We start from the raw sequence: 12115 nt of genomic DNA, 5'->3' as shown, positions 1-12115 counted from the left end.
TAAGATGAGGATTAGAAATTAGAGTCAGCATTCACATTCAAATTTAAACTTAGTCTCTGCCTCCCCCAAATGCAAGAAACAGAATAAAGAATTAACAGAAAGGAACCACTGTTTAGTGGTTATTTTTGAAGTTGAATGCATGGGATTCAGTCGAGGGGGGGTGTTCAGTTTAAACTAGAAGCACATTTTATTTTAAAAAATTATAATTGTAGAAGAATGGTTAACAAACCATAAATTTGACCCTCATCCACCTCCGTGGCTGCCAGACCGTGTCCCTCTCGCACTGCCTAAGACGCTGCTCCTGCCCAGCCACAAGCCAATGCGCCGCGTGTGTTTCCCAAACAACCACCCCGGCTTAAGACCCGCCTTCCTACCTCATCCAATCGGGTCTCTCCTATGACGTCGACGTCATAGGAGAGACCCGATTGGATGAGGTAGGAAGGCGGGCGGGTCTTAAGCCGGGGGGGGTCCTTGTTTGGGAAACGCGCCGCTCTCAGGGGATTCTATTGGAGCGTCTCCTCCATGGAGACGCCCTAAGAGAAGCCCCAAGAGCCGCGTGTTTCCCAAACGCGGAAACACCCGGCTTTAAGACCCACCCGCCCACCTCATCCAATCGGGTCTCTATGACGTCGATGTCATAGGAGAGACCCAATTGGATGAGGTGGGCGGGTCTTGAGCCAGGTGTTTCCGTGTTTGGGAAACAAGCGTTTTAAGGCTCCCCCAGCTTCTATTGGGGCCTCTCCTTGGTCGCCATGGTGACAACGGCCAAGGAGAGGCCCCGATAGAAGCCGGGGAAGCCTTTTTTCCTGGGAAAAAGGGGGGGGGAAGGCCATTTCCGGCCGGATGGGGATTCCCCCCCATTTCCGGTCATGTCCGTGCAGATCCGGAAGCTTGGTCACCGTAACCATAGTGATAGACCAAGGGAGAGATTTCATCTCTCTGATGAATGTAATGTGCCAAGGGTTAAAAGATGGCTTCTCTGCCAAAGGGTGGCTACAGGTGGCTACATGCCAGATTTGCATTCCTTAATGGTGGACATCATGTCCTAGCAGACAAAGGGGAAAACTTTCAACCAATGGAGCATCGGATGTAACCTATGACTCATTGAGATTGTGCACCTTAACTTGAAAATTGAATGTAACTTAACTTGCTAATCCAGAATTGACCAATAGAAAGGTTAAAAAGTCAGGGCCTATATTTACTATGAGATTCCCTTGTTCTTGGTGCCTCCATTTTGTGGAACCGGAGAGCACCCCCATACTGCAGTATCGGAAGTAAATGGATTAAGAGCATTCTCCAGCCTTGTGTGTTTAATTGGCTATTAACACACCGGAGTAGCAGGCCTTTAAAATCCTGGTTGAGGGACAACAATAGTAGAGAAGATTAGGTGTCATGTCTGCCTGCTCAGTCTTCTGTCCAGGTGCTCCCTGTTGATGGGCCATGCAGCTCTCCCTTCTTATGGTGTTTTGGCTTTAAACCAGATTTGGACAGGACAGACCATCAAATAGATGACACCTTCAAATAGAGGACTGCCCCGGCCAGCTCTCCAATCTAGAGGATGGCTCTCTGTAAAGTTGAACAGCTGGACACCCTATGTCTCAGCACAATGCTGTCTTGTGAGCTCCCTCCTAATATTGGTGGGCCCTAGCGGGGTTATTAGGGCCAGATCTACACTTGTGTCAAATTGTTACGATCACATCATGGTAAAGCTATATCCCTCTTGCGCATTTATACCTCGAGGGACACACAATGACATTTGTTGTGATATTTTGGATAATGCAGAAAAAAAAGCAGGAAATACTATGAAAGTGATATATGGAATGCTTAACGTGTCCCAACAGTTATCGGTGCACTTCAATACCACTATAAAGCAGTAGTGTAGATCTAATCTTGGTAGTGCCAGCAGCATTTCCATCACTGGCAAGCAGCTGAGTCTGGGAGCCACCCTTTCTCACAATACCCTGGAACAAGCTCACATCAATGGGATTGTGGAAAACGAAAATGGTGGCTCCCAGACTCAGTAGCTTGGTGCTGTTTGGAGTGCCAGAAAAGAACATTAGGCCCAGGGCAGGCCTAAGGGTGCTGCATGCTGATGTTCAACTCCAAGCATGGAGAGGGAGAAGACCAAGGTCTTGTGCTCACATTTGCTATGACAAGCCCAGACTGAAACCATGGGCATGTCTACACCGGGCGATAACCCGGGGATCGTCGCAGGATCATCCCTGTGCATCCACATGATGCACAGGGGATCCCAGGAGAAGGGAGGGATGATCCCTCCATTTTCCCTGGAATATCGCCATACCCTTTTTTCTCAGTTTTTCCCGCTGTCCTGGGATGATCCCAAGGATCGCGGGTAGTGTGGCCACCTGTCCCGGCTTCTTCCCTCTTCCCTGTGAGTAGCGGGGATCATCTGAGGGAAGGAACCAGGATGGGAAGAGTCCAGGGCCATTGAGGGTGGGGTAGGGATTGCTTGCTTGCTTGCTTGACCAGCAAGGAATGTTCAGCAGAGGGAACATACAAGCTAATGCACACCCAGAATTCAGGAGTATCTAAACTCATAAAGAGGCACAGAAAATCCCTCCCTTGCTAACAAATCCATGCCTTTTGCATCATCTAAATTTCCCATCATACTGTTCATCTTTCAACTGTGTCACTCGCAACTAAATAGTTCACCAAAAACCCAAAAGTACAATGCCTCTATTTTGTTTTGCTTTGCATGAAAATGGACAGGCTATAATGGGCTTTCAAATTATGAAACTCATATTAAACAATATGTTTTCTCACTCTGGAAATTAGATTTTTAAAATAAAATAAAAAGGAAACCAGAAAACAAATTCTATCAAATGTCCTCAAGGACCTTCCCTCCCACGACATGCTATTTATGCAGAAATTATAGTAATATTCTTCTGCTGCAAATTTGTATCCCATAACGTTTACTGACACAGTCTTCCACTTCCATCTTGAGGATTAAAAGCTCCTGTTATTTCAAGTGGCATTTCATTCCACCTGATTTTTGCTTACTACTTCGAGAGCCTGGAAAATTAGCTTTCATGAAATTTCAATTACGCCTGAGAATGTGCTCGCATACTTTTAGATGCATTCATTCTGCTCTTAATGTCCTCATTCATTCTACAGGCCATATCCTTGAGCCTTGGAAATAACTATAGGTTTCTTCCTGGTGATTTTTCTTTCCTGTGAGGATTTGTTCCCCTTCTTACATACTGAAATATCCCCAATTCCTTTCCTCCCCTCCTTGACCTAATTTCACTATAAGTGTCACCCGAACAGATACCGGAAAACTCGTGCTGGGTCTGATCGAACACGGGTTAGAGCTCACTATCGAGCCTACTCTGTGGCGGTGAGGGTGGCAAAGAGGCAGTTCTTTTCCACTAGCATTGCGTCTTCTCAGTGTCGTCCGGCGGAGCTTTTCCGAGTGGTTCGTGGCCTGTTACATTCTGGGCCAGGGCGAGAGATGGCGGAACCCTCGGTAGCACGCTGTGACGGGTTTGCACGGCACTTTGAAGATAAAGTCGCTCAGAGTTGTCATGAATTGGACACCACACTTAATGCAGCTCCACTAGTAGAGGCGTTCAGAGCGCCGTCCGGTTCAGTTTTGTTGGATGAGTTTCAGTTATTGAGGCCCAAGGATGTGGACAAGGTGCTTGGCCAAGTCCGGTCGACCACCTGTGTGCTTGACCCTTGCCCCTCGTGGCTCATTACATCAAATAAGGAGGGGATCGCCGGCTGGGTCCAGGAGGTTGTAAATGCCTCCTTGAGAGAGGGAGTGGTGCCGGCCTCTTTAAAAGAGGCGGTAATTAGACCACTCCTGAAGAAGCCTAATCTGGACCCGGAGGATGTTAACAACTACAGGCCGGTGGCTAATATCCCTTTCCTGGGCAAGGTGCTTGAGCGGGTGGTTGCAGGACAACTCCAGGCACTCTTGAATGAAACGGATTATCTAGATCCATTTCAATCGGGTTTCAGGCCTGGTTTTGGAACGGAAACTGCCTTGGTCGCCCTGTGGGATGACCTCTGTCGGGAGAGAGACAGGGGGAGTGCGACCCTGTTGGTTCTCCTAGACCTCTCAGCGGCCTTCGATACCATCGACCATGGTATCCTTCTGGATAGGTTGTCTGAGCTGGGAGTTGGAGGTACTGCGTTGCAGTGGTTCCGCTCCTACTTGGATGGCCGATTCCAGAAGGTGGTGCTGGGGGATTATTGCTCTGTGCCATGGCTCCTAAGCCATGGGGTTCCGCAGGGCTCTATTTTATCCCCTATGCTGTTTAACATATACATGAAGCCGCTGGGGGAGGTTATCCGGAGATGTGGACTGAGGTGTCATCAATATGCGGATGATACCCAGCTCTACCTTTCCTTTTCATCAAACCCAGGTGAGGCAGTGACTGTTCTGAACCAGTGCCTGGGCATGGTAATGGACTGGATGAGGGCTAACAAACTGAGACTCAATCCAGACAAGACGGAGGTACTGTTAGCGGGTGGTTCATTTGTCCGGCGAGGTGATGTTTGCCCTGTCCTGGACGGGGTTGCACTCTCCCTAAAGGATCGGGTCCGTAGTTTGGGGGTGCTCTTCGATCCAGAACTGTCACTTGAGGCACAGATGAACTTAGTGGCAAAGAGCACCTTTTATCAGCCTAGGCTGATATACCAACTGCGCCCTTATCTGGACAGTGATAGCCTAGCTACAGTTATCCATGCTCTGATAACCTCTCGTTTGGATTACTGCAATGCGTTATACGTGGGGCTGCCTTTGAAAACGGTCCGGAAGCTTCAGCTGGTACAAAACAGGGCAGCCCGTTTACTAACAGGGACTGGCTGGCGAGATCACATTACGCCAGTCCTTTTACAACTTCATTGGCTGCCAGTCCAGGTCCGGGCCCAATTCAAAGTGCTGGTATTGACATTTAAAGCCCTAAACGGTTTGGGGCCAGGTTATTTGAAGGAACGCCTCCTCCCATATGTACCTACCCGGACCTTAAGATCATCTACAGGGGCCCTTCTCCGTGAGCCCCTGCCAAAGGAAGTGAGGCAGGTAGCTACTAGGAGGAGGGCTTTCTCCGCTGTGGCACCCCGGTTGTGGAATGAGCTCCCCAGAGAGGTCCGCCTGGCGCCTACACTGTACTCCTTTCGTCGCCAGCTGAAGACCTTTTAATTCTCGCAGTATTTTAACACTTAATTTTAACTTAAATTTTAATTATACTGTTTTAACTCTGTATTTTAACCTTATATCAATTTTGCTGCGTGGTTTTATCCTGGTTGTGCTTTTTATATTGTATTTTGTATTTGTGTTTTTAACTTGTTGGTTGTTTTATGATGGTTTTAATTTTTGTGAACTGCCCAGAGAGCTTCGGCTATTGGGCGGTATAAAAATGTATTTATTTATTATTTATTTTATTTATTACATTTCTATACCGCCCAAAAGCCGGAGCTCTCTGGGCGGTTCACAAAAATTAATGTAATAAATAAATAAATAAATACCGACATGAGCCTGTAATCCTTACATGCATAGGATCAAGCCACCTGAATGAAGTGTGGTTATGTATATATGCCTATAATAGTGAGCTATCATGTTACAAAAAAACACAGAGGCTGCTACCAAAAATGGCACTAATTTATGTTGAGGTTTCCCTCCTTCTAGTAACAGTTGCCCTGCATCCCAATATCATCATATTGAGAACTGGTGTGATGTAGTGCTTAGGGTGTTGGACTAGGACTGCGGAGGCCCAAGTTCTAGTTCCCACTCTGCCATGAAGTTCACAGGGTGACTTTGGGTCAGTCACTGACTCTCTGCCTAACCTCACTCTCAGCAACCCTGTGAGGATAGAATGGAGAGGAGAAGGAGGAGTATTGTGTGCGCCTCCTTGGAGGAAAGATGGGATATAAAGGTAACAAACAAATCATGCATTTATCGGGGTAATTGCTTACCCAAAATATAGCAGAGTGCGAAATAGCAGCAGCGTAGAGTCTGGAAATGGTTTCAGCTTGAATTTAGGAACAAAAAGAAGCACTCACGGTCTTTGGTCAGTAAGAAGCTTTACTGACACTAAATAAATTACTTACAGAATAAATGGTCATATATACAGTCCTTTCACCAACAGTACAGCAATACAACGTAGCAGTATAACATCAGCAGTCTGATAATGTCAGCAGTAAGTTCCAGCAGTAAGAAGCCATACAACATGGACTTCTTAAATACACTTTTCTCCTTGGCCCAATTAACCAATAGTCTCTTCATCTTGTACATCTCGTACCGCACGTAGGCCAGGGAAGAATCTGCTTCATACTGGACTTCTCCTGGCAGAGACAATCTGGCCAAGGACATCTTTTTAACTCTTTAGAGTCCTTTTCCTTCTGTGGTTAAAAACCTAACCACAACACCCTTTCATTTTTAACTACAGAAAAAATACAATTTACATTTCATTACATTTCACCTGTAAGAAATCAACTTTACATGTTTACAACAATCCCAACATTGTGTACATTTCTCTGTGTGTTACATTTCCCAGAGACTTATTTATATGTAAGCTTTTCTTTTCTTCTTCTTCCAAGCACTGTTGAAAAACTAGGTGCTTTGGGGCGTTGAACTACTTTGCAATCTTCCAACTTGCAAACTTTCAGCAATTTTAAAACTTTCTGCTTCTGGCTTTTTAGGTAATTTCCTTTGGAAACTTTTCTACCTCTACACCAAGGTAACACCTAACTTTTCCCAGAGACTTCAGTTTCAACCCTTCCTGCAGCTTTGGGCTGAGTTTTCTTGAATGTGGTCTTGGGAACTCCCTGCCACCAGTAGACGAACCACTAGCTCCACAATCATGTACTCTTTTGCTTGCCCCTTTGCATACAGACACGTGTGTTTGAAAACACCCCCTTTCAGTTTTCGCTGCCTGAAAACACTTTTCTTGCTCTTGTTCAGACAATTTCAACACATCACTGTAACTCTCAGGTTCAGACTTCACATAACATACACTGAATTCATCTGAATACTTTAAAGGTGGAATTCCTTTGTTTTTTCTTTGTGAACGACGAGGTACACTGGAAATTTCTTCCTCCCTTTCATTTCCCTCCTCCCTTCCACTTTTGGGAGTGGAAACACTCTTCTCAGAGATGTGAGGGCTCTGAGAAGTTAACCCCTGAGTTACTGTTTTCTCCTGGTTGTTCACGGTTTCTAACAGAACTTGGGAACCTTGAATCCTGTCCCAACCTGCCTCCTGAAAAGTAGCAGACCTAGAAACAACCACCTTCCCATGACTTAGGGAAAAACGCCAAGATTTGGATTGCATGCCAGAATAACCCACAAAACGTAATTTCACAGACTTGGTTTCACCTTTAGATCTTTTGGACTTTGGGATATGCACGTATGCCCAAGACCCCCATGTTCTCAAGTGAGACAAATCTGGCTTTGAACCAAAAAGTAAACAGTAAGGCGAACTGCCTGTAACCCTGCTCCAGGTTCTATTACACAGATAGTTTGCGGTTAAAAATGCTTCTCCCCACAAATCTTGCTCAGCGTTTGCATCAGCCATTAGAGAATCTTTCTTCATTTGAAGTACTCCAATTCTTCTCTCAATTGACCCATTTTGAAAAGGAGTTTGGGGATCTATTAACCTGTGTGTGATTCCTGTTTTCCTAAACCACTCACAGAACCTTCCAGAAACAAACTCACCCCCACGGTCCGACTGCACAGAAATAATGGGCTTGTTAAAGAACTTTTCCGCCCAAGTTTTCCAATCCCTAAAAGTTTCAAAAGCTTCTGATTTTCGCTTCAGTAAATAACACCAACTAAAGCGTGTGTAATCATCCAGAATTACAAGCACGTAACTGGATCCCCCTTGTGTAGGCGTGAATGGCCCTACCAAGTCAATAAACACCAGTTCAAAAGGCTTTTGTGACACCCTGTCACTTTTCCTGCAGATGTTCTGCACCCGGGATTTGGTCTGATGACAGATTGAACAATCCAAGAAATTTTTACAGTTTCGCAAGCTTAACCCTGTACACACTTGAGGCATGTGACTTAACACTTTAAAACTTGCATGACCTAAACGCCTGTGCAACTCATGAACACAATTTTTATGGTCTGGCACGTTACCAGTTTGTGCCACCCTTTCTTTACCTGCACCCATGTAAAACAGTCCATTTTTAACATGTCCCAGTGCCACATTTTGTCCATCCTTAATCACTTGGCACTCATCCTTCTGAAACGTAACAACGTATCCTTCAGACGTTAGAGCACTAACAGAAAGGAGACAAAAATCTAAATCTGGAACATACAGAACCTGTTCACACTCCTTTTGCAGACATGGAACGTAGCAACAGCCAATTCCTTCCACCCTCGACGTTCGTCCATCTGCAAGCGTGATTGACTTCACCTTGCTTGGTTCCAACTTCCGAAACGCCTCTGGATTATTAGAAATTGTTCTGGACGACGCAGAATCAATCAGCCAAACCTCTTGGGCCTCGTTACACCTCACTGTGGCTGAGACAAATGCATTCGAGCATTCCTTCTCCTCTCCAGCCTGTGTAACTCCCTTCTTCCTTTTTTTACAGAAGCGTTTGATATGACCCGGCTGTTTGCAAAAATAACACTTTCTTATTGCAACTGCGGTTCTCTCCACACTGTTGTCTTGGAAACACTTATCTTTCTGCATTCTTTCTCCGCTGCCAAGGGCTGACTGCTTAACCCTTTCCTGGCAGTTTTCCTCCTTCCTGGAAAGACGCCGTTTCTCTTCTTGGAGCAAACGACCCGTCAAATAATGAAGAGTGAGTTCATCAGTCTTCATACTTTCCAGACTGGTTGTCAGAACGTCCCAGCTTTGAGGCAACGACCCCAAAATCAGGTAGCACTTATGCTCTTCCGTAAAAACGATTCCGACCTCCTGCAACTGGACAAATAGAGATCTCACCTGTTGGAGATGATTTGCCAAACTTCCAGCCTCCTCCAACTTTAACCGATACAGCTCTCTGGTGAGGCTCAGCCGTGTGCTTGCCGACGCACGCACATAAATCTGTCTCAGCGCATTCCAGCTGTCTCTTGCCGTCTCATCTCTGGTGATATGGACAATTTGCGAGTCCTCCATACTCAAGACAATGTTTGCTTTGGCCCTTTCATTCTGCTCTTCCCACACTTGTGCTTCTTGAGCAGTCTGACCAACCGGCCTCGGGACACTCACGACGTTCCAACATCTGTCCCGCTTCAAAAACATTTCCATCTTGAATGACCACGTTAAGTAATTTCTCTCATTCAGCCGTTCCACCGGAATACTGGATGCCATCTGAACCTGGGCCATCCTCACCGGCTGGGCTGGAGCGCGACTCACACTGGATACAGACCCGTCTGAGCTCGATGAACTGCCTGAGCTCGACTCCGTCTTTCCCTCCAGCGTTCCTTTGCTCTCAAGCTTTCCAGCAACCAAAAAATTATGCCTTCCAGACTTTCTCTGGGCCCATAACCTATCGGGGTAATTGCTTACCCAAAATATAGCAGAGTGCGAAATAGCAGCAGCGTAGAGTCTGGAAATGGTTTCAGCTTGAATTTAGGAACAAAAAGAAGCACTCACGGTCTTTGGTCAGTAAGAAGCTTTACTGACACTAAATAAATTACTTACAGAATAAATGGTCATATATACAGTCCTTTCACCAACAGTACAGCAATACAACGTAGCAGTATAACATCAGCAGTCTGATAATGTCAGCAGTAAGTTCCAGCAGTAAGAAGCCATACAACATGGACTTCTTAAATACACTTTTCTCCTTGGCCCAATTAACCAATAGTCTCTTCATCTTGTACATCTCGTACCGCACGTAGGCCAGGGAAGAATCTGCTTCATACTGGACTTCTCCTGGCAGAGACAATCTGGCCAAGGACATCTTTTTAACTCTTTAGAGTCCTTTTCCTTCTGTGGTTAAAAACCTAACCACAACAGCATTTTCCCACCCCTGCCATTATCAATCAGTAATGCAGAGTGGTGGTGGGGAAGAATGAAATCTCGCTTTCTCCTGGCCAAAGGGCAGAGTGAGATGTTACGAGAAACACAAGGCTGCTGGTGAAAATGGCAGTTCCGTGTCACGGTTTCCCCCTCCCCTTCATAAGATTTACAGAAACTTCCCCCTACGTCATCCTGACATCTTCACATTGTACATTTCCCCACCACCACTCTACGTGTAAATTGCTAGGTTAAGAGACTTTCTGGAAACAATATATTAAGACGCTCTGAACTCTTTAAGTGGGATAAAAAAATTAAAATGATTGGCTCAGTATATAGCACAAGAACTGCTTGTTCACAAGGAGGGTATGGTTTTGTTCCGCTTCTAGGTTATTGACTGCTACACATTGTGCATGTTCAGACAGGGAGGGGAAAGTCCTACAACTCCCAGGATTCCCCAGCTAGCATGGGGGGATGCTGAGTGGGGGGGATGGATTTTTTTCCTGTCTTAACATGCATAGGATTACACTCTTAGGATGCTTCTAGATCAAAAAGCACTGTGCAACTGTTCTGTCTTTTCTTCCTTCTTGTTAAAAAAAAAAGGATGGAAGAAACAACAGGAAAACATGGGAGGGTTACTAATTGAACATTAGATCCTCTGTAAAATTCCATGAGTGAGGCAGGACAATTGCACAATAAAAGCCTCATCTAGAAATGCCCTCAATCTTTGGCAAAATGCTTACTACATTTAGTGCAACCATAATCCCTTAATAACGAATAATTATTTCAACAGACATTTTGAAATATCTGTCATTCTGCCTGTTGCCTCACATTGTTATCGTACAAGGCTTTTTCTCTGTTGCTGCTGTTTTAAACTAATAGTACATCTCTGTTTACCTTCCCCAACCATATGCATATACCTGCGACTCAGGGTAACACTTCATGCATCCCATGAAGTGCCATTCTAAATTTTATTAGTCTTTTAAGGAGCCACAGGACACTTGTTTTTGCTGCAACAGACTAACCCCTCTGGAAATTGTCTCTACTTCCTGTCCTGTATTAACAATACCCACAAATGATGCATTCCAGACTAAGAGACATCTTTAGCATCACTTGTGAAAATCTTGCAGTCTGGGAGATTCTAGGGGGGAACAATATCTGCTTTTTAGACAGAAAAGACAAATATTTATAAACGCAAGCATGAAGTTCAGTCAGTTACAGAGACCAGATCTTTCTTTACCTGGAAAATGAATCTATTTATGGCCATAATCCTATACTCATTTACTCAGGAGCAAGTCCCACTGAACTCATTGGGACTTTCCTCTAAGACTTAAGAGTCTAAGGGTGCAATCCTATGCACAGTTAAATAGAAAAAAAAAATCCTACAACTCCCAGCATGGGGAATGCTGGGAGTTGTACGACTTTATTCTGACTAAATGTGTATAGGATTGTGCCATAAGTAAATATTTTTAGGATTGTGCTGCCAGGAGTTAATGAACACCACTGGCTGAATCGATAGCGTATATGCAGCCGGGGGGGGCGGGGGCGGGGGGGCAGCTTCTGGCTCTCTAGATGCACTGGTTATTTCACGGTTGGACTACTGCAACCTTCTTCTCTCTGGCCTTCCTTCTTCTCACATCAGTCCGTTGGTTTCTGTTCACCACTCTGCCGCAAAGATCATCTTCTTGGCTCGCCGCTCTGACCATGTTACTCCGCTTCTGAAATCTCTTCATTGGCTTCCAATTCACTTCAGAATCCAATATAAACTTCTCCTGTTAACCTTCAAAGCTTTTCACGGTCTAGCTCCTTCCTATCTCTCCTCTCTCATCTCACACTATTGCCCCACTCGTGCTCTTCGCTCCTCTGATGCCATGTTTCTCGCCTGCCCAAGGGCCTCTACTTCCCTTGCTCGGCTCCGTCCATTTTCTTCTGCTTCCCCCATACGCCTGGAACGCCTGGAACGCTCTTCCAGAACATTTGAGAACTACAACTTCAATCGCAGCTTTTAAAGCTCAACTAAAAACTTTTCTTTTTCCTATAGCTTTTAAAACTTGATGTTGTGCAGACTTTATACTGTTAGTTTTACCCTACCCTGTGCCTGCTTACCCTACCCTGTGCCTGTTTGCATTCTCTTCCCCTCCTTATTGTTTTACTATGATTTTATTAGATTGTAAGCC

The sequence above is a fragment of the Elgaria multicarinata genome, chromosome 4 (genome assembly GCF_023053635.1).
Source record: "Elgaria multicarinata webbii isolate HBS135686 ecotype San Diego chromosome 4, rElgMul1.1.pri, whole genome shotgun sequence".
Taxonomy (NCBI): domain Eukaryota; kingdom Metazoa; phylum Chordata; class Lepidosauria; order Squamata; family Anguidae; genus Elgaria; species Elgaria multicarinata.
Note: the sequence above shows the minus strand (reverse complement) of the source record.